Here is a 23,128-nt window from a genome sequence, read left to right on the forward strand (position 1 = left end):
CCCTCACAAGGCCGTGGTCCTTATGGGAGTCGCAGAGATCTGCATATCCAAAGATACTGCCTGTGCTGAGCTGATATTGTGGTTCACACCCCTGACTCATGGCCATGTGCTCTCTCGTTTGATGCCCAAGGTGCACCTGAAGGCATCCTGACTTCAGTGGGTCAGGAGTCTAAAAAACTGTCAGCTGCACTGAGGCCTCGTGAGACAGTCAAGTCTAGAACTGATGCACTCATTTCTTGAAGCCATTTGCTGTTTGTTTTTTTAAGCACCAATACCAATGCCAATTCATAGAGAAGACTTATTTTTATAAGTTCAAGTGAGTTTTTTGACATTTATATAGTGAACTCTCTGAATCCTACCTTCCATAGAGTACCAGGGCTTCCTGAACCCTGCTACTTTCTCCCCTCAAATTTTCCAGACACACTTCATCTTTCTAAAGGGTTCCTCTTTTGTTTGTTTCCCACTCTTGTTTAATGATTATTTAGCTTTTCACATAGCCCAACCACATGCTGGCATCTATCACCAAGATTGCACTGTGGTTCTCTCCTTCATGTAAATTCCTGGAAGGTGGCCTTCTGTTTGCAAGACTGAGCAGTAGGTCTACTAGTGACATGTTTTCAGGAAGAGCCGCTTCCGAACTGGTTTGGGGCCGCAGAGGTGGATGGGGTGGGGTGAGCTGCTGAAAGCCGCGGGACGTTCTCATCATTGTGTGGGAAACCATAGGGGTGGCAAGGATCCCAGGGCTTCAACTTGTGCTAAAGAGCTGTTGACACAGACTTTGGAATTCCTGTGGAAAAGGAAGCGAACTCCTCTAGCATATAACTTTTAAAGAGGTTTCAGGCAGGCTCTGGTGTTTGTGGTTGAAGATAGGACTTCTTACTTGACTGTGTGTTTGCATGTGCACTTTGTATTCTCCTCATCTGTAGACTTCCAGACTGCACTCTGATGAATGGGCTCAGCTCACACATCTCCCCCTTAGAAGCCTTCCCCAGCCTGCCTAAGTTGGTTCTCCTCACTGCTTTTTTTTTTTTTAACTTTTATTTTATTTATTTATTTTTTTAACATCTTTATTGGGGTATAATTGCTTTACAATGGTGTGTTAGTTTCTGTTTTATAACAAAGTGAATCAACTATACATATACATATATCCCCGTATCTCTTCCCTCTTGCATCTCCCTCCCTCCCACCCTGCCTATCCCACCCCTCTAAGGTGGTCACAAAGCACCAAGCTAATCTCCCTGTGCTATGCGACTGCTTCCCACTAGCTATCTATTTTACATTTGGTAGTGTATATATACACTATACACAGAGTCCATGCCACTCTCTCACTTTGTCCTAGCTTACCCTTCCCCCTCCCTGTGTCCTCAAGTCCATTCTCTAGTAGGTCTGTGATTTATTTCTGTCCTGCCCCTAGGTTCTTCATGACCATTTTTTTTTTAGATTCCATATATATGTGTTAGCATACGGTATTTGCTTTTCTCTTTCTGACTTACTTTGCTCTGTATGACAGACTCTAGGTCCATCCACCTCACTACAAATAACTCAGTTTCATTTCTTTTTATGGCTGAGTAATATTCCATTGTATATATGTGCCACATCTTCTTTATCCATTCATCTGTCGATGGACACTTACGTTGCTTCCATGTCCTGGCTATTGTAAATAGAGCTTCAGTGAACATTGTGGTACATGACTCTTTTTGAATTATGGTTTTCTCAGGGTATATGCCCAGTAGTGGGATTGCTGGGTCATATGGTAGTTCTATTTGTAGTTTTTTAAGGAACCTCCATACTGTTCTCCATAGTGGCTGTATCAATTTACATTCCCACCAAGAGTGCAAGAGGGTTCCCTCTTCTCCACACCCTCTCTAGCATTTATTGTTTGTAGATTTTTTGATGATGGCCATTCTGACCGGTTTGAGATGATATCTCATTGTAGTTTTTTTTTTAATTTATTTATTTTTTATTTTTTTTTTATTAGTTTCTGCTTTATAACAAAGTGAATCAGTCATACATATACATCTGTTCCCACATCCCTTCCCTCATGCATCTCCCTCCCTCCCACCCTCCCCATCCCACCCCTCCAGGCGGTCACAAAGCACCGAGTTGATCTCCCTGTGCTCTGCGGCTGCTTCCCTCTATCTACCTTACGTTTGGTAGTGTATATATGTCCATGCCTCTCTTTCGCTTTGTCACAGCTTAGCCTTCCCCCTCCCCATATCTTCAAGTCCATTCTCAAGTAGGTCTGTGTCTTTATTCCCGTTTTACCCCTAGGTTCTTCATGACATTTTTTTTTTAATTCCGTATATATGTGTTAGCATACGGTATCTGTCTTTCTCTTTCTGACTTACTTCACTCTGTATGACAGACTCTAGGTCTATCCACCTCATTACAAATAGCTCAGTTTCGTCTCTTTTTATGGCTGAGTAATATTCCATTGTATATATGTGCCACATCTTCTTTATCCATTCATCCGATGATGGACACTTAGGTTGTTTCCATCTCTGGACTATTGTGAATAGAGCTGCAATGAACATTTTGGTACATGTCTCTTTTTGAATTATGGTTTTCTCAGGGTATATGCCCAGTAGTGGGATTGCTGGGTCATATGGTAGTTCTATTTGTAGTTTTTTAAGGAACCTCCATACTGTTCTCCATAGTGGCTGTATCAATTTACATTCCCACCAAGAGTGCAAGAGGGTTCCCTTTTCTCCACACCCTCTTTAGCATTTATTGTTTGTAGATTTTTTGATGATGGCCATTCTGACCGTTTTGAGATGATATCTCATTGTAGTTTTGATTTGCATTTCTCTAATGATGAATGATGTTGAGCATTCTTGCATGTGTTTGTTGGCAATCTGTATATCTTCCTTGGAGAAATGTCTATTAAGGTCTGCTGCCCATTTTTGGATTGGGTTGTTTGTTTTTTTGTTGTTGTTGTTGGTTTGTTTTTTTTTTTTATTTGCGGTACACGGGCCTCTCACTGCTGTGGCCTCTCCCGTTGCGGAGCACAGGCTCTGGACATGCAGGCTCAGCAGCCATGGCTCACGGGCCCAGCCGCTCCATGGCACGTGGGATCTTCCCGGACCGGGGCACGAACCCGTGTCCCCTGCATCGGCAGGCAGACTCTCAACCACTGCGCCACCAGGGAAGCCCTGTTTGTTTTTTTGATATTGAGCTTGCATGAGCTGCTTGTAAATTTTGGAGATTAATCCTTTGTCATTTGCTTCATTTGAAAATATTTTCTCCCATTCTGAGGGTTGTCTTTTGGTCTTGTTTATGGTTTCCTTTGCTGTGCAAAAGCTTTGAAGTTCATTAGGTCCCATTTGTTTATTTTTGTTTTTATTTCCATTTCTCTAGGAAGTGGGTCAAAAAGGATCTTGCTGTGATTTATGTCATAGAGTGTTCTGCCTATGTTTTCCTCTAAGAGTTTGATAGTTTCTGGCCTTACATTTAGGTCTTTGTAATCCATTTTGAGTTTATTTTTGTGTATGGTGTTAGGGAGTGTTCTAATTTCATTCTTTTACATGTAGTTGTCCAGTTTTCCCAGCACCACTTATTGAAGAGGCTGTCTTTTCTCCATTGTATATTCTTGCCTCCTTTATCAAAAATACGGTGACCATATGTGCGTGGGTTTATCTCTGGGCTTTCTATCTTGTTCCATTGATCTATATTTCTGTTTTTGTGCCAGTACCATACTGTCTTGATTACTGTAGCATTGTAGTATAGTCTGAAGTCTGGGAGCCTGATTCCTCCAGGTCCGTTTGTCTTTCTCAAGAATGCTTTGGCTATTTGGGGTCTTTTGTGTTTCCATACAAATTGTGAAATTTTTTGTTCCAGTTCTGTGGAAAATACCATTGGTAGATTGATAGGGATTGCACTGAATCTGTAGATTGCTTTGGGTAGTATAGTCATTTTCACAATGTTGATTCTTTGAATCCAAGATCATGGTATATCTCTCCATCTATTTGTATCATCTTTAATTTCTTTCATCAGTGTCTTATAATTCTCTGAATACAGGTCTTTTGTCTCCTTAGGTAGGTTTATTCCTAGGTATTTTATTCTTTTTGTTGCAATGGTAAATGGGAGTGTTTTCTTAATTTCACTTTCAGATTTTTCATCATTAGTGTATAGGAATGCAAGAGATTTCTGTGCATTAATTTTGTATCCTGCAACTTTACCAAATTCATTGATTAGCTCTAGTATTTTTCTGGTAGCATCTTTAGGATTCTCTATGTATAGTATCATGTCATCTGCAAACAGTGACAACTTTACTTCTTCTTTTCCGATTTGTATTCCTTTTATTTCTTCTTCTTCTCTGATTTCTGTGGCTAAAACTTCCAAAGCTATGTTGAATAATAGCACTCCTCACTGCTTTTTATCACATGCTCCTGTTCATTTCTTCCGGCCACTTTCACAGTCAGATATTCTTACTGATGTATTTGTGTACTGTCTTCCCAATTGGAGTATAATGCAAACATATTGAAAGCAGGGATCTTGCCTTTCTGTTTCCCTGCTGCAATGCCTAGAAGTGGGTGTGGGATCTCATGGGTGTTCTGTCATAGTTGGATATGAGTGGACGTGGTATGTGTAGGGGCCTGCAGAAGGCCAGGGAAGTTGGACCTTGAGAGTGAGGGCAGAACAGCATGACAAGAGATTGGAGAGATAGGCAGGGTCTAATCACGTGGGCCACAGTGAGGGGTTTGGAGTTACCTGAGAACCTGATGTTCATTAAGTTATTTCATCTCTGTGGGTTGACACATACCCAGATTGGTCTGCTAAAGTCACTCCTTGATGGCATTTCTCCTGGGCTTTGTGCACCACTGGGTCCTCAAAGTGTTTCTTCAGCCCGTGCTGCATTCTCTCCCCCGTCTCCACTGCCAGCAGCTTAGTATTCTTCACCCACCTTTCTGAAGAGCCCAGCAGAGCAAGATGACAAGAGCTAAGGTGTCGGGGTTTGATCTCTGCACAATTGGAAGCATTCCGGAAGCTGGTCATTAAAAACCTTGACTCCCCCATTGAAAAGTATTGGGTTTAAGCTTTGCAGATGATACTCACCAAGAGCCTGAATGACGGAAGATCGGGGCCCAGATCTCAACTGCACTGTTTGAATCATTTGTGTCTCTGTTTCTAGACATTATATGCTGTTTTCTGCCTAATGATATGTTGGTTTTCACACATTGGATCTGTAATTCCTATTTGTCGACACTGTACTTTGTTTTATAATTTGCTCCCAAAGTAGCAGAATTCAGTGAGTTTCCAGTTTTGTGCGCCTATGAGGAGGATAAATCAGGTTTTGCCTGGCACGCATTGAAAAAAGAACTCTCTTGGCATAATTCCCTGATGAATCTATTTTTGTGATTAAGGCAATAAATGTAACAGAAGGGTTTGTTTCTTCACTCTTATTCTAACATGTACCACTATATATAAACACAATTATTTTATATGTATAGATAAATAAGATGAGCTCCTGTTTCACTTAGGCTTGGACTACATTAAAATTTTGGGAGATAACAATTTAGGTGCAGCAAGGAGCTAGGAGATGTTGTATAGAACTTCAGGAATGGGGAGACATAGTAAGATGTCATTCACTCAGATTTTTATTGTAATTTTTATGGGTTGTGAAATATATGTTGTTGGTTTTTTTTTTTTAAAGAATTCTATTCTTTAGCATCAGACATGTAAACCTATATAAAAATGTTGATGTTCTACCCACATAATTCTTCATGGATGTTAGAGATCTGGGGTGTTGTCTTTCATGGTTAGTACTAATTGATCTCCGGAACTTTTCGAAGGAGTATCAGCTCTTGTACATGAACAGCCATGAACTTTTCAGGACACCTTGAAATAATTGTTTTCTCTATTAATTGCCTATCCACATGTAATTCAGAAGTTCGTTGATAGTACATATAGATTTATAAATTAGAGTCATTTTGGTACATTGGCCCTTGATATAAAGCCAGCTTTTTCAACCTAAGCCTCTTGATTTGTTTCAGACTCATGGCAAGGAATGTAATTTTCTGTCTCTGTTTCCTTTTTGAGGTGAAGGTACACTCCTTTTCAAAACTATGCCAGTCAGATGGGTTATTTCCCTTATTTGAGATCTTCATGAAAGGGAATAGATTACCAAGGGCATATGTGTGTGTCCGTGCTTGCATGTATGGATGCATGTTTTTTTCTCTCTCTCTCTCTCAAACTGTCAATTTCTCCCTCAGTAACATTTCCCATAATCCCATCAGTGGATTTGGAATCTTGATTCTACCTCCTGAAAGGATTATCGTCATTTCATAGAAGCAGCAAGGAGGTTAGCATTTCATGGAAAGTGAGAACCCCTGACTGCTCAGTCTGAGAGCCATTATTCTTACTGGAGCTAAGTCACATGATAAGGGGCCAATCCCTTAACCTCTGATGTAGCTCCTTTTGTCCCTGACCTTTCATCTGTAAAATGGGTCTAGTAATATGGATCTGTTCTTGTAATTAATTAAACGTTGTTAAGATGGTTCAGTTCGATGGGCTTTATAAATGTTTACATAACACGTTTAATATTAGTGTTCTTTGTGGGTGACTATTAGCTAGGTAGCAGGTAACTAGCACCTAGAGGCTGTTACTTAGACTCTAGGCCTCCAGTTCATTGGTTAAACATTCTGTTCTTTTACAACCTGCCGGTGGGGAAGTCAGGGGAAGACTTAGCACAGTGACAAGGGGGAAAATGTGGAACAACTTCAGAGACCTACCACGTTAACGCAGACATAGATGCAAAGGCACGGTGCCTTACACATTTCAGTTACTCAAATAAATATGAAAAGTAGCATATTCTGGGTTTCGAGTGTCTTGAATTCTCTCACGGGGCCTTATGCTAGTTTGTGAAGTTCTTATATCTCTTGTGCCCGTGGAATTGGGGCATTTAAGTCTTAGTAGGTGAGACCTTTCTGAGTCTGCAGAGAGGCATAGCTAATTATGTTATCCCTCTGATCAGAATTTTCTCATGGCTTTTCATCTCGTTGAGTGGAGAGGGAAGCTCCTACAGTGACCTTCAAGGATTTCCCGCCTCTGAGTCTGTGACCTGACTGCTCCTGACACCTTCCCCTTTGATGGCTCTGCCGCAGGTACGCTGGCTTTCACTGGTGCTGCCAGCGTGCCCCACAGGTTGCTCCCTGAGGCATCTGCATCTGCTCTTTGCTCCCCTGGAGCTCTCTTCACAGAGATCCACGTGGCTTGCTTCCTTCCTTCCTTCAGGTTGCTAGTACATACCTCCCTCTCAGTGACCCCTTCCCTCACCACTGTGCCTAGAACTGCAGACAGTCCCCCAGTGCTTCCTTTCCACCCTAGATTTTATTTGTTTATTGTCTGTCCAAACCCAAAAGGACGTAAGCTTTTTTTTTTTTTTTTTTTTTTTTGCTGTACGCGGGCCTCTCACTGCTGTGGCCTCTCCCGTTGCGGAGCACAGGCTCCGGACACACAGGCTCCGCGGCCATGGCTCGCGGGCCCAGCCGCTCCGCGGCATGTGGGATCTTCCGGGATCGGGGCACGAACCCGTGTCCCCTGCATCGGCAGGCGGACTCTCAACCACTGCGCCACCAGGGAAGCCCCGGACGTAAGCTTTTAAAGCAGGGAATTTGGGGGTGGGGGGTGACTGTTTTGCTCATGGCTGTATCCTCAGCACTTAAAGAAGTCCCTGGCACATAATAGGCAGTAGAAAGTCCTAAGGCAATTTCTCCATGGCCTGCCTTTTTGGACAGTGCTCGCCTAAAGGTGAGAGGCTGAGCCATTGAAGGAAGTGTCACCACCAGCAGGAACTGATATATTTGCAGTGCTCCGTGACATCAGGTTGGCATGCACCGGTGCAACTACTATGCCTCCTCTGTGCTCCAGCATCTCTCTATAGACTGGAGAACATAAGTCTCAGAATCAATCAGTCAATGATCATGTGAAAGGACTTTAAGAACTGTAAAATGCTTTGGAAATGACATTTACACTGGACTTTATAATGGGTTGTTATGTAATTTGAAATAGTTAAGTAATTTTCCAGGAAGCAGGGTTCCCTGGACCAGTGCTGTGCTTCCCCATCTGGGCCTGTGGACTGGGTCCAAGAATACAGCTACAGGCCAGAGCCTGAACCAGCCAGGACCAGAGCGGGGAAGTCCATCCAGAAACCCCTAGACTGAAGGGATGTGTCTTCCATGTGCACAAAACTATTCAAATACCGAGTAGCTGAGACCATATAGGGCAAATAGAATTCAGGTTGGCCTGTTGTTAGTCTCTAAACAACTGTGACTGATTTAGAAAAATTAGGCAGCTTAGCAGCAAAAGTATAATTCTTATTATTAATGAAACCTGGCCTATTCCGGAGGAGGCCAGTAATTCCCATGACCCAGATTAGTTTTCTCCCAGTAGAAAAGCTTAGGGGTTTTATACTGTTGATGGGCAGAGATGAACCTAATATCCTTGTTTGCTTTCAAATCATCCTTTTAAGAAATAATCTGGTTCTCCTTTTACCCATGTTCTCTTTAAGGCTAGGCTATGTAGAAAAGAAGAGAGGCAAGTGAGATAAAAATGGCAGATTATATACTGTATATATTATATCTCACACATGTTTACACACACACACACACACACACATACACACTGCATTGTACCAGAGAGCATCTAGGAGCAGTAAGTAGCTCTGGACTGCAGACTGCCTGGCATCAAATTCCAGCCCTATCACTTGTTCAGTATGTGACCTGGGACAAATTTCTGGGTTTTCTGAGCCTTAGCTTCTTCATGTGGGATAGTATTGGAACTTAACCTCATAGGGTTATTGTAAAGATCAAATGGGGTAATCACTGCAGTGCTTAATGCTTGTCTCACGGGAAGTGCTCGCTCGGTCAGTATCAGTTGCTGTTATTGTTGGTGACGATGTTAATAATCTAAGGCAGGCAGAAAATAAAGGGATTTCAGAAAGGGATAAGAAAAGGAAAAGTGAGATGCAGGAGACACTATCCTAGAAGGTTTAAGTATATTGGAAAGAGACTGGTATAATATGGTAAGCTTATGCTGTATTTTATAATGCTTATTAGATCACTCATGTGATAATGATAATTATACCCTATGAGTATTTTATGGCCTTCGTACCTTCCAGATTAGCACTGTGGCCAGTGAGGGCTGCCTGGTTTATTCCACGCTGTCGGTGTCAGGGTGAACTGCTCTGGCCACTCCCCTGACCACTGTCCCACTGAGCAAAGGTGCTGAGACACCAGTAGATTACGTGGAAGTTTAAACCAGGCATTCAGTGCAGCTGAGCCTTGGGAACCTCAGAGGAAGGGGGCCTCCCAAAGCGTGCACGTGTTCTTTTTTTTCCCCAACACCTGATAAGGGCAAACTCTGTGCTAGGCCCTGGCGATGGGACAGTAAGGGAGGATAATGCCATCCCAGTTTTCTTGGAACTTCTAGTAAGTGGAGGAGACAGACAATGACAATTCCGTGAATAATGACATAATTACCAAGTGCTAGGAAGGAGAACTGAGGAATTAGTTTTGTAATGAGGTATCTGACCTGGTATGGGGCATCCAGAAAGACCTCTTTGGGAAGTGAGAGTGATAAGTTAGGAGAGAGCCAGATCAAGAGGGACTGCAGGGCTTCCCCGTCAGGGAGCATCAGCATTAGGAAGGAAGGCACCCAGGCCTAACGAGAGTTTTAGCCAAGGGGGGCATGGTGGAGAAGGGTCTAGATCATGTGGGATCTTGCAGGCCAAGGGTTTTTAACCTGTGATTAAAAACAATCAGAAGCCTTTGGTGGGTTTTAAACAGGTAGTGGTATTGGATTGGAGGAGACCAGAGGGGAAATAGAGCTGGCTGCACGCTCAGATTTTAGAACAATCTCCACTTTAGACTGCAAGCTATATGCCAAGAGGTACCTTGACGTTGCTGCATTTACCCAAATCCTTTTTCCTTTTCTCTGAAGAATTTTCAGTACCAAGTGGGCTTCTGTAAGCGGGCGTGAAAGTCGATGTATATGATACTTGTCAGTACTTAACATCTTAGCGGTGATGTTTATCCATCTGAAATATAGTTTACACATTTCACCAGAAGCAGAGAAGACATTGGTAGTTGCTCACAGAGCTTTGAGACCCTTGGATGAAAGCAGAGCGGCCTGCAGGGATGCACATATGGCCATAAGTGTCCTTTTGAGGGGGCCTCTCGAAGTCATCCATTTGGCCCGTCCTCCTTTCTTCCTTTTAATCCATTCTTCTCTCTGTCTTAAAGTGTTCACTCTTTCATTATTGCAGCTCTCTGACTCTGCCAGCCAACTACAAATGGAATGCTGTCATATTTGAGGAATATTTCGTCATTTTCATGTTTTTGTCAAGCATGAAGCCACTTCAGGAAGGGAGTAGAAACGATATTTAGTCCCATATCACTCTCATAGGCATACATGCTTTTTCTTCCTCTCTCTTGCTTTTTCTTTCCTTCTTCCAGTTTAGTAATTTGGGTGGTGAATGAGGGAGCAGCTTTTTTTTTTTTCTCTGTTATAACCACTACTTGTTCTCCCACGTGCCCAAGCGTATAACTACTCCATATATTCATTTGTGGTTAGATTTTCTGAGGAAACAAAATGCCTCTTTTAGCCTAGCTGAACTGACCCTTAGTTGTGTGGGAGCGGCAGAGTGCTAAGGTGAAGATTATGGGCTCTGCAGCCACCCTGAGTTCCTTTCCTGGCTCTGCCCTTCATTAGCTGTGTGACCTCAGGCAAATTACTTAACTTCTCAGTGCTTCAGTTTTCTCATCTGTAAAATGGCAGTGATAGTCTTACTTACTTGTCTCAAGGAGCTAGCTCTCTTGAAGATTATACTGGGTAAAAGTATCCATCATAAGCAGCATTCAGTTATTCAAAGCTTCAAATCTGGCTGCTCACTGGATAACCATTCCCAGAAAGATGTTAAATATGGTTGGTGAGCATGACCCCAGTAAGTACACGGAAAAGTTTATTTTAAACTCTCATTCTGGTGCCAGCCATCAGGACAGCCCAGCAAAGCTGTATTTATGGCTCTGATGGATTTCCTTGGCAGAAGCCTCCTCAGCACCATCCAGGCTGGTCCCGTCTCACCAAGTTCAGGTGGTATCCAGGCAACACACACACACAGTCTGACTCAGTAGATAACTCGTAGCCAGTGGTGGTGAGGATTCCCCCCACCATTTCCCCACTCTACACTAAGGATGAAGTTGAAGTTGGTGGAAGGAGCCACACTGACAACGCTTGAAACTAAACTTGCCTTGGGTAGCCACAAAAAAAGTATAGTTCCAGCAGCTTCATTTCCAGCTAATCCTTCTTGGCCCCAGAGCTCGGAGCTTCTCTATCCCTGAGAGGGTAGTAGAGAGATAAGTGATATTTACTGCAGCTTAGGTGCCCACCCACTCAACTACTTTCCAAATTGGTAACCTGGGGCCTACCCAGTGCCTGCCTGTGTGCTGCAGGGGATGCACTCCAAGATCTGGATCCAGCCCCCAGTCCTGAGACACTCATGAGAAGGGAAGCAGTCAGGGTAGAAATGCCCCCACAGGATTGATGTGAAAATAATCACTTAGAGCTCTGTGTGGCCTCCCGTCAGGGAGGTGTCTAGAACTGGGCTTTGCAGGCAGGTGGGCGGTTAGGGGAGGACTTGCCAGGCAGGCCAGGGGCAAGTTGGTGCCCTTGAAGGCAAAGTGAGTGTGGTGGGTTTGCTGTAGCTTCCTATGAGGCTCTCAGCCTGTCATGTGAGGTGCTTATAGGGTAATGATAGAAAATAAGTAATAATATATTTTGAATTTTTCTATGGATTTGAAGTATTTCATAATTTTTAAAAAAGAAGAAATGAAAAAAAAGGATAACCAGAAGAGAAAGACAGCCCTTAAAATACAGGTGGAAGAGACAGGGTTCCTTGCGCCAGGCAGAAGCAGGACACCAGGTGACACCACCAATTTACAGTGTGACTTAAATTGGCACTTGCTTCTACTTTCACCACTGTCATCACCACTACCTTGACCACCACCATGAACAATACTAGCTGTCATTTAGTGAGCCATTATTTCAGGCCAAGAGATTGACTCACCTAGTCTTATTAGTCATCCTTAAATTTTATGAGGTAGGTACTGTTGCTTGTGTTTTATAGGTGAAGAAAGGGGTTTAGAGAAGCCAAGTGACCTGCCTCCTGTCATCCAGCTGGGAATCTCTGTATGACTCCACTCCCTGTGCTATCCTGTCTCCCTTAGCCTTTTTTTCCCCATATTTATAAATTGGAAATAATATTTGTACTCCATACCTATAGAATGGCGTTTTTCAAATTTTAAGTCATGACGCATTAGTGGATTGTAAAATTGATTTAGTAGCAGAAAAATGACCAGAATAGAATAAAAAATAACAGAATTTATCACACTTACTGTTTCTGAAACTTGTGCTTCTAGTAACTCATGCTTCTGATATGCAAGGATGTATGTGTGTGTACCTCTCTCTAGGTGTGTATATATGTATGTATGTACTAGTGAAGTGTTATATGGAAAGTATGTTTCCTACCATGGGTTATTGTCAGAAAGTTAGAGAGCTACCATTCTAGACTTATATGAAGTTCAAACAAACATGAAAAAGTGTTGCGGAGCTCCTGTAAACTCTAAAACACCTTACAAGTCTAAGTTATCATTACTTAACACTGGAAGCTGAAACAGACAAATAAAGGATGGCAGATAAAAGTGTTGCTGTGCTGTCACCTCCACCCGTCTGGTTCATCGCTGATAGTGCTAATTTGTCACCACATTGTGTCCAGTGGAGCCAGGATGCAACTTTGACTCTCCTCGACATAGCACTGCAGGCCTCAAGATGAAACCTATTTGCAGACCTAGCAACAGGCTTAGGTACTGTTGTTACATCAGGACCAGTCTGTGGTTATAAAGTACTGCTCAGCCCTTCCAGAGCTCTGACTCTCATTTAAATGCTAGGAAGACAGATGTGATCCCCAGAACAGCATGGGCATCTCTGCATTACAGGCCCCAAAAGAGTTGCCTCCACTCTCCTCCCCTCATAGTACTCCCCCACCACCATCTTCATCTGGAAGTAATTTACCTCCTTCTGCTTCTCAAAGGGTATCAGGCCAATCCAGAGTCCCCATCCATTTTCCCTTGAAGCAGAGGTGGCAAGAGGCCCTTCTGCCATGGCCATTTTCCATGGAACATGCTCTTTCCTCATTAACCATAATTCATGAGGAAACCACAGGGAACATGGGGTGCCGATTCCCCACCAACTCTCCTGAAGGCATGCCCCTCAGGAGATGCCCTGCTTCTCAGCTGATGTGGCAAGCTCTTAACAGTCACAAAAGGAACCGGGCTTTCCCTTAAAATCGCATGTGGAGTTCTCTGCCGCCTGCAAAGGAAGCCTGTAGAATTGGCGGTTGTCTTAGAATTCTCCACAGAAGAGTCCACGTGGACCTAGGGAAGGCCTGTCAAAGACTCCCTCAGTGGAATATGCAATAATGCATAAGAGACTCTTGTGTGTGGATTTTAAGTCAAGACTCAACATGACATTCTGGGCTGTGTGGGGAAGAGCTCAAGCAGCTCAGTTACCAACCCGGAAAGCAAGTTCTCTGTGTTTTATAGACCTCACTAATGAATGAGCCCCGTGGCCTTGGCTAGACCAGGCTTCCCAGTGCTCTGCCAGCCCTCCTCCCACACATGGGTAAATGCATCAAGTTATAATGGATGGCTGGTGCCAGCAGAGACTGAGGTCTGTGCCTTTCTCTCTGGGATACATAGCAATCTCCAGCCATTAATAATTCATTCTGGAGTAATGAACATAGCTGTACCAAGTTATGAGCAGTAATAATCAAGTGACAGATCAATTTGTTACCTCAGTGTGCCAAAAGATAATGGTAGCTAGTCATGAAAGGTATAGCCTTTTTCCCCAAAAGTTTCATAAGACTTAGATCAATGTGTTTTTTTAAGTTCTAAAATAAAATGGATCATTAAAAAGGAAATGAGTTATGTTGGGTAGCCTCAAGCGTATTTATATTCAGAGATGCTTATCCACAATTACCATAGCTTTTTCCCAAATGCCTTTGGTCATTTGGGCCAGTAAATCGGAGTAATTATTGCTCATTAATTAAATCGAAGAAATGGAACACAGTTCCAGACTTTGAAAAGAGAGGTTGGGAGAGTTGAGATACATTCCCAAAAAATCATCAATAATAATTTGAGGTTTTCTGAGTAAGTAGCTGGGTTGAGAATTATTGTTTAACGTCTACTCAGAAACCCCCGTCGTCTTTTAACACCTCATTGAACATTTGTTGTGTTTCTCCTGGGCCGGGCACTGCTCTCAGCGCTGGTGCTACCAACTAAAATAAGCACGGTCTCTATCCTAAGGCAGTAGTCGAGACCTTAATAACATGTAATAAATCCAGGGGGCCAACACTCCTGCCTTCATTGAGGGGTGGAGGGCTGGGGAGAGACTAGACAGAGACTTCAGAAGGGAAGGGAGCCATTGGCACTGTGCCTTGAAGACCAACAGTTTGCCAAGCAAAGAAAGAGGGGTAAGAGAACGTTCTAGGGAGAGGATTGACAAAGGCAGATAGATGTGAAAGTGGAAAGAGGATGGGTCATGAATGATTATAATAATCACTGCATTTCCCACACGGTAACACATTTAACTGATACAACAACCTCATGAAGTAGATGTATTATTCACCTCACCCCCTTTTTTAAAAGATGAGGAACCCAAAGCTTAAACATTGAGTCCCTTACTCAGGGACCCAGAGCTGGGAGGTTACAGGGGGCTTAGAGGTGAGTTGGAAGAGCTGTGCTAGGTCATAGGAGTTTGACATTAAAGACAATGGAGCCCACCAATGGTTTATGGTCACCATTATCAGAACATTCCAGCTGTGCAAGCGTTGCTGAACACTGCACATACACTGTGTCACTGTGTTCTCTCCTAGTGACCCAGTGAGGTGTGAGGCCATTGTAGTTTTCAACAGAGGACTGCCTTGAGTGGAGCTAAGTTGTAGACAGGAGCTGGTGGTGGCAGGCAGGGTGCAGCCAAACCCAGAGAGTCTAGTCAGAGAGCCTCATTAAGAGGCTGTTGCTTTAGTCAGATTGTGTTGAGAAGCGTGATGGTGAAATTGATCATCATCCAAACCCTATATTTTTATATTGGTCTACAATTTAAAAGTGCTTTCTTACATAAACAGCCTGTTGATTCATTTACACAGGGACTTTTGTGACAAGAGGGTAAGTCTACTGACTTGGCTCATTAGGGAGGGGAAGTATAAAGCCATGGAATTCACTTCCTGCACAAAGGAACTGATGTTGAAAGTAGTGGTGTTACAAGCAGCCTGTAAATATGCAGACTTGCTGATTGACTGAGGCCCAGAACCAAAGCCTTTCCCCTTCGCCAGCCTTTCCCCTTGCTTTAACGCTTTCAGGCTAGAAACCTGATACAGTTTTGGGTAGAATGGAAAACTATAAGTAACATCAGGAGATTCAGCTAGAACTCAGAAAATGTTTGTAAAATATTATTACGTGGACCAGAAACAGGCCAAGGAATCAGTGGCAACATCTCCTTGCTGCAGGTATTGTTTAGCAGTCAGAAAGCAAGTTCCCTTCCTGACTGGGCTATTCCACAGTTCACGTTTCATAGACTTAACCATCCCTTTCAGAGGAGGAGCTTTTTATGAAATTAGACTTTTAGCCCTAGAAAATGAAAGAAAAATACACATCTGCTGATAAAATTGGTTAATGTAGTGTTCAGTAAAGGCTCAGTTTCAAAACCAGCACTTAAAGCAGTAGAACCTCTTTTTCCTCCTACAAAATAGAAGTATCTAAGAGAAACAGTGCAGACATTTATAGAATTGTGTGAAAAACAAATACTCAGTATAAATAGCACTAAATGCTAGGGAGGTACGTCTGTGAAAACTGCCATCTCTGCCCAATTTCTCTCTAGTTTCTAGTAATGAATAGTTTCCTTCTTCTAACAGGTGGAAATATTAGGTGGAAGCCCCTAATATATATATTTTTTAATTAATTTATTTATTTATGGCTGTGTTGGGTCTTTGTTTCTGTGCGAGGGCTCTCTCCAGTTGTGGCAAGCGGGGGCCACTCCCCATCGAGGCCTCTCCTGTTGCGGAACACAGGCTCCAGACGCGCAGGCTCGGTAACTGTGGCTCACGGTCCCAGCCACTCCGCGGCATGTGCGATCCTCCCAGACCAGGGCCCAAACCCGTGTCCCCTGCATTGGCAGGCAGAGTCTCAACCACTGTGCCACCAGGGAAGCCCGCCCCTAATATTTTCTTAACAATACTAAATGGCCTTAACTTTTAACTTATTTGTTGTCAATAGATAATTTGTATATTTTTTTTTTTTTTTTTTTTTTTTTTTTTATTTTACAAATTTAATCAGTTATACGTATACATATGTTCCCATATCCCCTCCCTTTTGCGTCTCCCTCCCACCCTCCCTATCCCACCCCTCCAGGCGGTCACAAAGAACCGAGCTGATCTCCCTGTGCTATGCGGCTGCTTCCCACTAGCTATCTACCTTACATTTGGTAGTGTATATATGTCCATGCCGCTCTTTCACTTTGTCACAGCTTACCCTTCCCCCTCCCCATATCCTCAAGTCCATGCTCTAGTAGGTCTGTGTCTTTATTCCTGTCTTACCCCTATGTTCTTGATGACATTTTTTTCTTAAATTCCATATATATGTGTCAGCATACAGTATTTGTCTTTCTCTTTCTGACTTACTTCACTCTGTATGACAGACTCTAGGTCCATCCACCTCATTACAAATAGCTCAATTTCATTTCTTTTTATGGCTGAGTAATATTCCATTGTATATATGTGCCACATCTTCTTTATCCATTCATCCGATGATGGACACTTAGGTTGTTTCCATCTCCGGGCTATTGTAAATAGGGCTGCTATGAACATTTTGGTACATGTCTCTTTTTGAATTATGGTTTTCTCAGGGTATATGCCCAGTAGTGGGATTGCTGGGTCATATGGTAGTTCTATTTGTAGTTTTTTAAGGAACCTCCATACCGTTCTCCATAGTGGCTGTACCAATTCACATTTCCACCAGCAGTGCAAGAGTGTTCCCTTTTTTCCACACCCTCTCCAGCATTTATTGTTTCTAGATTTTTTGATGATGGCCATTCTGACTGGTGTGAGATGATATCTCATTGTAGTTTTGATTTGCATTTCTCTAATGAGTAAAGATGTTGAGCATCCTTTCATGTGTTTGTTGGCTGTCTGTATATCTTCTGTGGAGAAATGTCTATTTAGGTCTTCTGCCCATTTTTGGATTGGGTTGTTTGTTTTTTTGCTATTGAGCTGCATGAGCTGCTTATAAATTTTGGAGATTAATCCTTTGTCAGTTGCTTCATTTGCAAATATTTTCTCCCATTCTGAGGGTTGTCTTTTGGTCTTGTTTATGGTTTCCTTTGCTGTGCAAAAGCTTTGAAGTTTCATTAGGTCCCATGTGTTTATTTTTGTCTTTATTTCCATTTCTCTAGGAGGTGGGTCAAAAAGGATCTTGCTGTGATTTATGTCATAGAGTGTTCTGCCTATGTTTTCCTCTAGGAGTTTGATAGTGTCTGGCCTTACATTTAGGTCTTTAATCCATTTTGAGCTAATTTTTGTGTATGGTGTTAGGGAGTGATCTAATCTCATACTTTTACATGTCCCTGTCCAGTTTTCCCAGCACCACTTATTGAAGAGACTGTCCTTTCTCCACTGTACATTCCTGCCTCCTTTATCAAAGATAAGGTGACCATATGTCCGTGGGTTTATCTCTGGGCTTTCTATCCTGTTCCATTGATCTATCTTTCTGTTTTTGTGCCAGTACCATACTGTCTTGATTACTGTAGCTTTGTAGTATAGTCTGAAGTCAGGGAGCCTGATTCCTCCAGCTCCATTTTTCGTTCTCAAGATTGCTTTGGCTATTCGGGGTCTTTTGTGTTTCCATACAAATTGTGAAATTTTTTGTTCTAGTTCTGTGAAAAATGCCATTGGTAGTTTGATAGGTATTGCATTGAATCTGTAGATTGCTTTGGGTAGTAGAGTCATTTTCACAATGTTGATTCTTCCAATCCAAGAACATGGTACATCTCTCCATCTATTTGTATCATCTTTAATTTCTTTCATCAGTGTCTTATAATTTTCTGCATACAGGTCTTTTGTCTCCTTAGGTAGGTTTATTCCTAGATATTTTATTCTTTTTGTTGCAATGGTAAATGGGAGTGTTTCCTTGATTTCACTTTCAGATTTTTCATCATTAGTATATAGGAATGCCAGAGATTTCTGTGCATTAATTTTGTATCCTGCAACTTTACCAAATTCATTGATTAGCTCTAGTAGTTTTCTGGTAGCATCTTTAGGATTCTCTATGTATAGTATCATGTCATCTGCAAACAGTGACAGCTTTACTTCTTCTTTTCCCATTTGGATTCCTTTTATTTCCTTTTCTTCTCTGATTGCTGTGGCTAAAACTTCCAAAACTATGTTGAATAAGAGTGGTGAGAGTGGGCAACCTTGTCTTGTTCCTGATCTTAGTGGAAATGGTTTCAGTTTTTCACCATTGAGGACGATGCTGGCTGTGGGTTTGTCATATATGGCCTTTATTATGTTGAGGAAAGTTCCCTCTATGCCTACTTTCTGCAGGGTTTTTATCATAAATGGGTGTTGAATTTTGTCAAAAGCTTTCTCTGCATCTATTGAGATGATCATATGGTTTTTCTCCTTCAACTTGTTAATGTGGTGTATCACGTTGATTGATTTGCGTATATTGAAGAATCCTTGCATTCCTGGAATAAACCCCACTTGATCATGGTGTATGATCCTTTTAATGTGCTGTTGGATTCTGTTTGCTAGTATTTTGTTGAGGATTTTTGCATCTATGTTCATCAGTGATATTGGCCTGTAGTTTTCTTTCTGTGTGACATCCTTGTCTGGTTTTGGTATCAAGGTGATGGTGGCCTCGTAGAATGAGTTTGGGAGTGTTCCTCCCTCTGCTATATTTTGGAAGAGTTTGAGAAGGATAGGTGTTAGCTCTTCTCTAAATGCTTGATAGAATTCGCCTGTGAAGCCATCTGGTCCTGGGCTTTTGTTTGTTGCAAGATTTTTAATCACAGTTTCAATTTCAGTGCTTGTGATTGGTCTGTTCATATTTTCTATTTCTTCCTGATTCAGTCTTGGCAGGTTGTGCATTTCTAAGAATTTGTCCATTTCTTCCAGGTTGTCCATTTTATTGGCATAGAGTTGCTTATAGTAATCTCTCATGATCTTTTGTATTTCTGCAGTGTCAGTTGTTACTTCTCCTTTTTCATTTCTAATTCTATTGATTTGAGTCTTCTCCCTTTTTTTCTTGATGAGTCTGGCTAATGGTTTATCAATTTTGTTTATCTTCTCAAAGAACCAGCTTTTAGTTTTATTGATCTTTGCTATCGTTTCCTTCATTTCTTTTTCATTTATTTCTGATCTGATTTTTATGATTTCTTTCCTTCTGCTAACTTTGGGATGTTTTTGTTCTTCTTTCTCTAATTGCTTTAGGTGCAAGGTTAGGTTGTTTATTCGAGATATTTCCTGTTTCTTAAGGTGGGATTGTATTGCCATAAACTTCCCTCTTAGAACTGCTTTTGCTGCATCCCATAGGTTTTGGGTTGTCGTGTCTCCATTGTCATTTGTTTCTAGGTATTTTTTAATTTCCTCTTTGATTTCTTCAGTGATCACTTCGTTATTAAGTAGTGTATTGTTTAGACTCCATGTGTTTGTATGTTTTACAGCTCTTTTCCTGTAATTGATATCTAGTCTCATAGCATTGTGGTCGGAAAAGATACTTGATACAATTTCAATTTTCTTAAATTTACCAAGGCTTGATTTGTGACCCAAGATATGATCTATCCTGGAGAATGTTCCATGAGCACTTGAGAAAAATGTGTATTCTGTTGTTTTTGGATGGAATGTCCTATAAATATCAATTAAGTCCATCTTGTTTAATGTATCATTTAAAGCTTGTGTTTCCTTATTTATTTTCATTTTGGATGACCTGTCCATTGGTGAAAGTGGGGTGTTAAAGTCCCCTACTATGATTGTGTTACTGTCGATTTCTCCTTTTATGGCTGTTAATATTTCCCTTATGTATTGAGGTGCTCCTATGTTTGGTGCATAAATATTTACAATTGTTATATCTTCTTCTTGGATTGATCCCTTGATCATTATGTAGTGTCCTTCTTTGTCTCTTCTAATAGTCTTTATTTTAAAGTCTATTTTGTCTGATATGAGAATTGCTACTCCAGCTTTCTTTTGGTTTCCATTTGCATGGAATATCTTTTTCCATCCCCTTACTTTCAGTCTGTATGTATCTCTAGGTCTGAAGTGGGTCTCTTGTAGACAGCATATATATGGGTCTTGTTTTTGTATCCATTCAGCCAGTCTGTGTCTTTTGGTGGGAGCATTTAGTCCATTTACATTTAAGGTAATTATCGATATGTATGTTCCTATTCCCATTTTCTTAATTGTTTTGGGTTCGTTATTGTAGTTCTTTTCCTTCTGTTGTGTTTCTTGCCTAGAGAAGTTCCTTTAGCATTTGTTGTAAAGCTGGTTTGGTGGTGCTGAACTCTCTCAGCTTTTGCTTGTCTGTAAAGGTTTTAATTTCTCCATCAAATCTGAATGAGATCCTTGCTGGGTAGAGTAATCTTGGTTGCAGGTTTTTCTCCTTCATCACTTTAAGTATGTCCTGCCACTCCCTTCTGGCTTGTAGAGTTTCTGCTGAGAGATCAGCTGTTATCCTGATGGGGATTCCCTTGTGTGTTATTTGTTGTTTTTGCCTTGCTGCTTTTAATATGATTTCTTTGTGTTTAATTTTTGACAGTTTGATTAATATGTGTCTTGGTGTATTTCTCCTTGGATTTATTCTGTATGGGACTCTCTGTGCCTCCTGGACTTGATTAACTATTTCCTTTCCCATATTAGGGAAGTTTTCAACTATAATCTCTTCAAATATTTTCTCAGTCCCTTTCTTTTTCTCTTCTTCTTCTGGAACCCCTATAATTCGAATGTTGGTGCGTTTAATGTTGTCCCAGAGGTCTCTGAGACTGTCCTCAACTCTTTTCATTCTTTTTTCTTTATTTTGCTGTGCAGCAGTTATTTCCACTATTTTATCTTCCACCTCACTTATCCGTTCTTCTGCCTCAGTTATTCTGCTATTGATCCCATCTAGAGTATTTTTTATTTCATTTATTGTGTTTTTAATCGATGCTTGATTCGTCTTTAGTTCTTCTAGGTCCTTGTTAACTGTTTCTTGCATTTTGTCTATTCTATTTCCAAGATTTTGGATCATCTTTACCATCATTATTCTGAATTCTTTTTCAGATAGACTGCCTATTACCTCTTCATTTGTTAGGTCTGGTGGGTTTTTATCTTGCTCCTTCTCCTGCTGTGTGTTTTTCTGTCTTCTCATTTTGCTTATGTTACTGTGTTTGGGGTCTCCTCTTTGCAGGCTGCAGGTTCGTAGTTCCCGTTATTTTTGGTGTCTGTCCCCAGTGGCTAAGGTTGGTTTAGTGGGTTGTGTAGGCTTCTTGGTGGAGGGGACTACTGCCTGTGTTCTGGTGGATGAGGCTGGATCTTGTCTTTCTGGTGGGCAGGTCCACGTCTGGTGGTGTGTTTTGGGGTGTTTGCAGACTTTTTATGATTTGAGGCAGCCTCTCTGCTAATGGGTGGTGTTGTGTTCCTGTCTTGCTAGTTGTTTGGCATAGGGTGACCAGCACTGTAGCTTGCTGGTCGTTGAGTGAAGCTGGGTGCTGGTGTTGAGATGGAGATCTCTGGAAGATTTTCGCCGTTTGATATTATGTGGAGCTGGGAGGTCTCTTGTGGACCAGTGTCCTGAAGTTCGCTCTCCCACCTCAGAGGCACAGCACTGACTCCTGGCTCCTCAATTTGGGATGATTTGTTGTCTATTTATGTATTCCACAGATGCAGGGTACATGAAGTTGATTGTGGAGCTTTAATCCGCTGCTTCTGAGGCTGCTGGGAGAGGTTTCCCTTTCTCTTCTTTGTTCTCACAGCTCCTGGGCCTCAGCTTTGGATTTGGCCCCGCCTCTGCGTGTAGGTCGCCGGAGGGCGTCTGTTCTTCGCTCAGACAGGACAGGGTTAAAGGAGCAGCCTCTTCGGGGACTCTGGCTCACTCAGGCCGGGCGGGAGGGAGGGGCACGGAGTGCGGGGCGAGCCTGCAGCGGCAGAGGTCGGCGTGACGTTGCACCAGCCCGAGGCGCGCCGTGCGTTCTCCCAGGGAAGCCGCCCCTGGATCCCGGGACCCCGGCAGTGGCAGGCTGCACAGGCTCCCGGAAGGGCGGTGTGGACAGTGTCCTGCGCTCGCACACAGGCTTCTTGGCGGCGGCAGCAGCAGCCCCAGCGTCCCACGCCCGTCTCTGGGCTCCGCGCTTTCAGCCGCGACTCGCGCCCGTCTCTGGAGCTCCTTTACGCGGCGCTCTTAATCCCCTCTCCTCGCGCACCAGGAAACCAAGAGGGAAGAAAAAGTCTCCTGCCTCTTCGGCAGCTCCAGAGTTTTCCCGGACTCCCTCCCAGCTAGCTGTGGCACATTAGCCCCCTTCAGGCTGAGTTCTCGCCGCCAGTCCCAGTCCTCTCCCTGCGCTCTGACCGAAGCCCGAGCCTCAGCTCCAGCGCCGCCCGCCCTGGCGGGGGAGCAGACAAGCCTCTCGGGCTGGTGAGTGCCGCTCGTCACCGCTCCTCTCTGCGGGAATCTCTCTGCTTTGCCCTACCCAGGTATGTGGGGAGTTTCTTGCCTTTTGGGAGGACTGGGGTCTTCTGCCAGCGTTCAGTAGGTGTTCTGTAGGAGTTGTTGCACGCGTAGCTGTATTTCTGGTGTATCTGTGGGGAGGAAGGTGATCTCCGCGTCTTACTCTTCCGCCATCTTACCCGGAAGTCTCTGATAATTTGTATATTTTTGTACATGGGACCAGCGAATGAGCAATGAAATTTTATGGCTAGGTCATGGTGCCCTGGGTGTGGAGTTCAGATATATGTTTTGAGTATTTGTTTATCCAGAAATTTGCATATGTGTTTAGCAGTTTACTCAGCCCCAATACTCCTGACCCTGTGTGTTCCTTGGACTTTGAGAGTAAG

General features: G+C 42.7%; 1 protein-coding gene across 3 annotated transcripts in view; it reads left to right on the forward strand.

The window, feature by feature from the left end:
- The window catches only part of ARHGAP26 (Rho GTPase activating protein 26), a 494,532-nt gene that overhangs the window by 360,397 nt on the left and 111,007 nt on the right, over positions 1-23,128 (forward strand). The window lies entirely within an intron of this gene.

This window comes from Mesoplodon densirostris, chromosome 3 (genome assembly GCF_025265405.1).
Source record: "Mesoplodon densirostris isolate mMesDen1 chromosome 3, mMesDen1 primary haplotype, whole genome shotgun sequence".
NCBI classification, from domain to species: domain Eukaryota; kingdom Metazoa; phylum Chordata; class Mammalia; order Artiodactyla; family Ziphiidae; genus Mesoplodon; species Mesoplodon densirostris.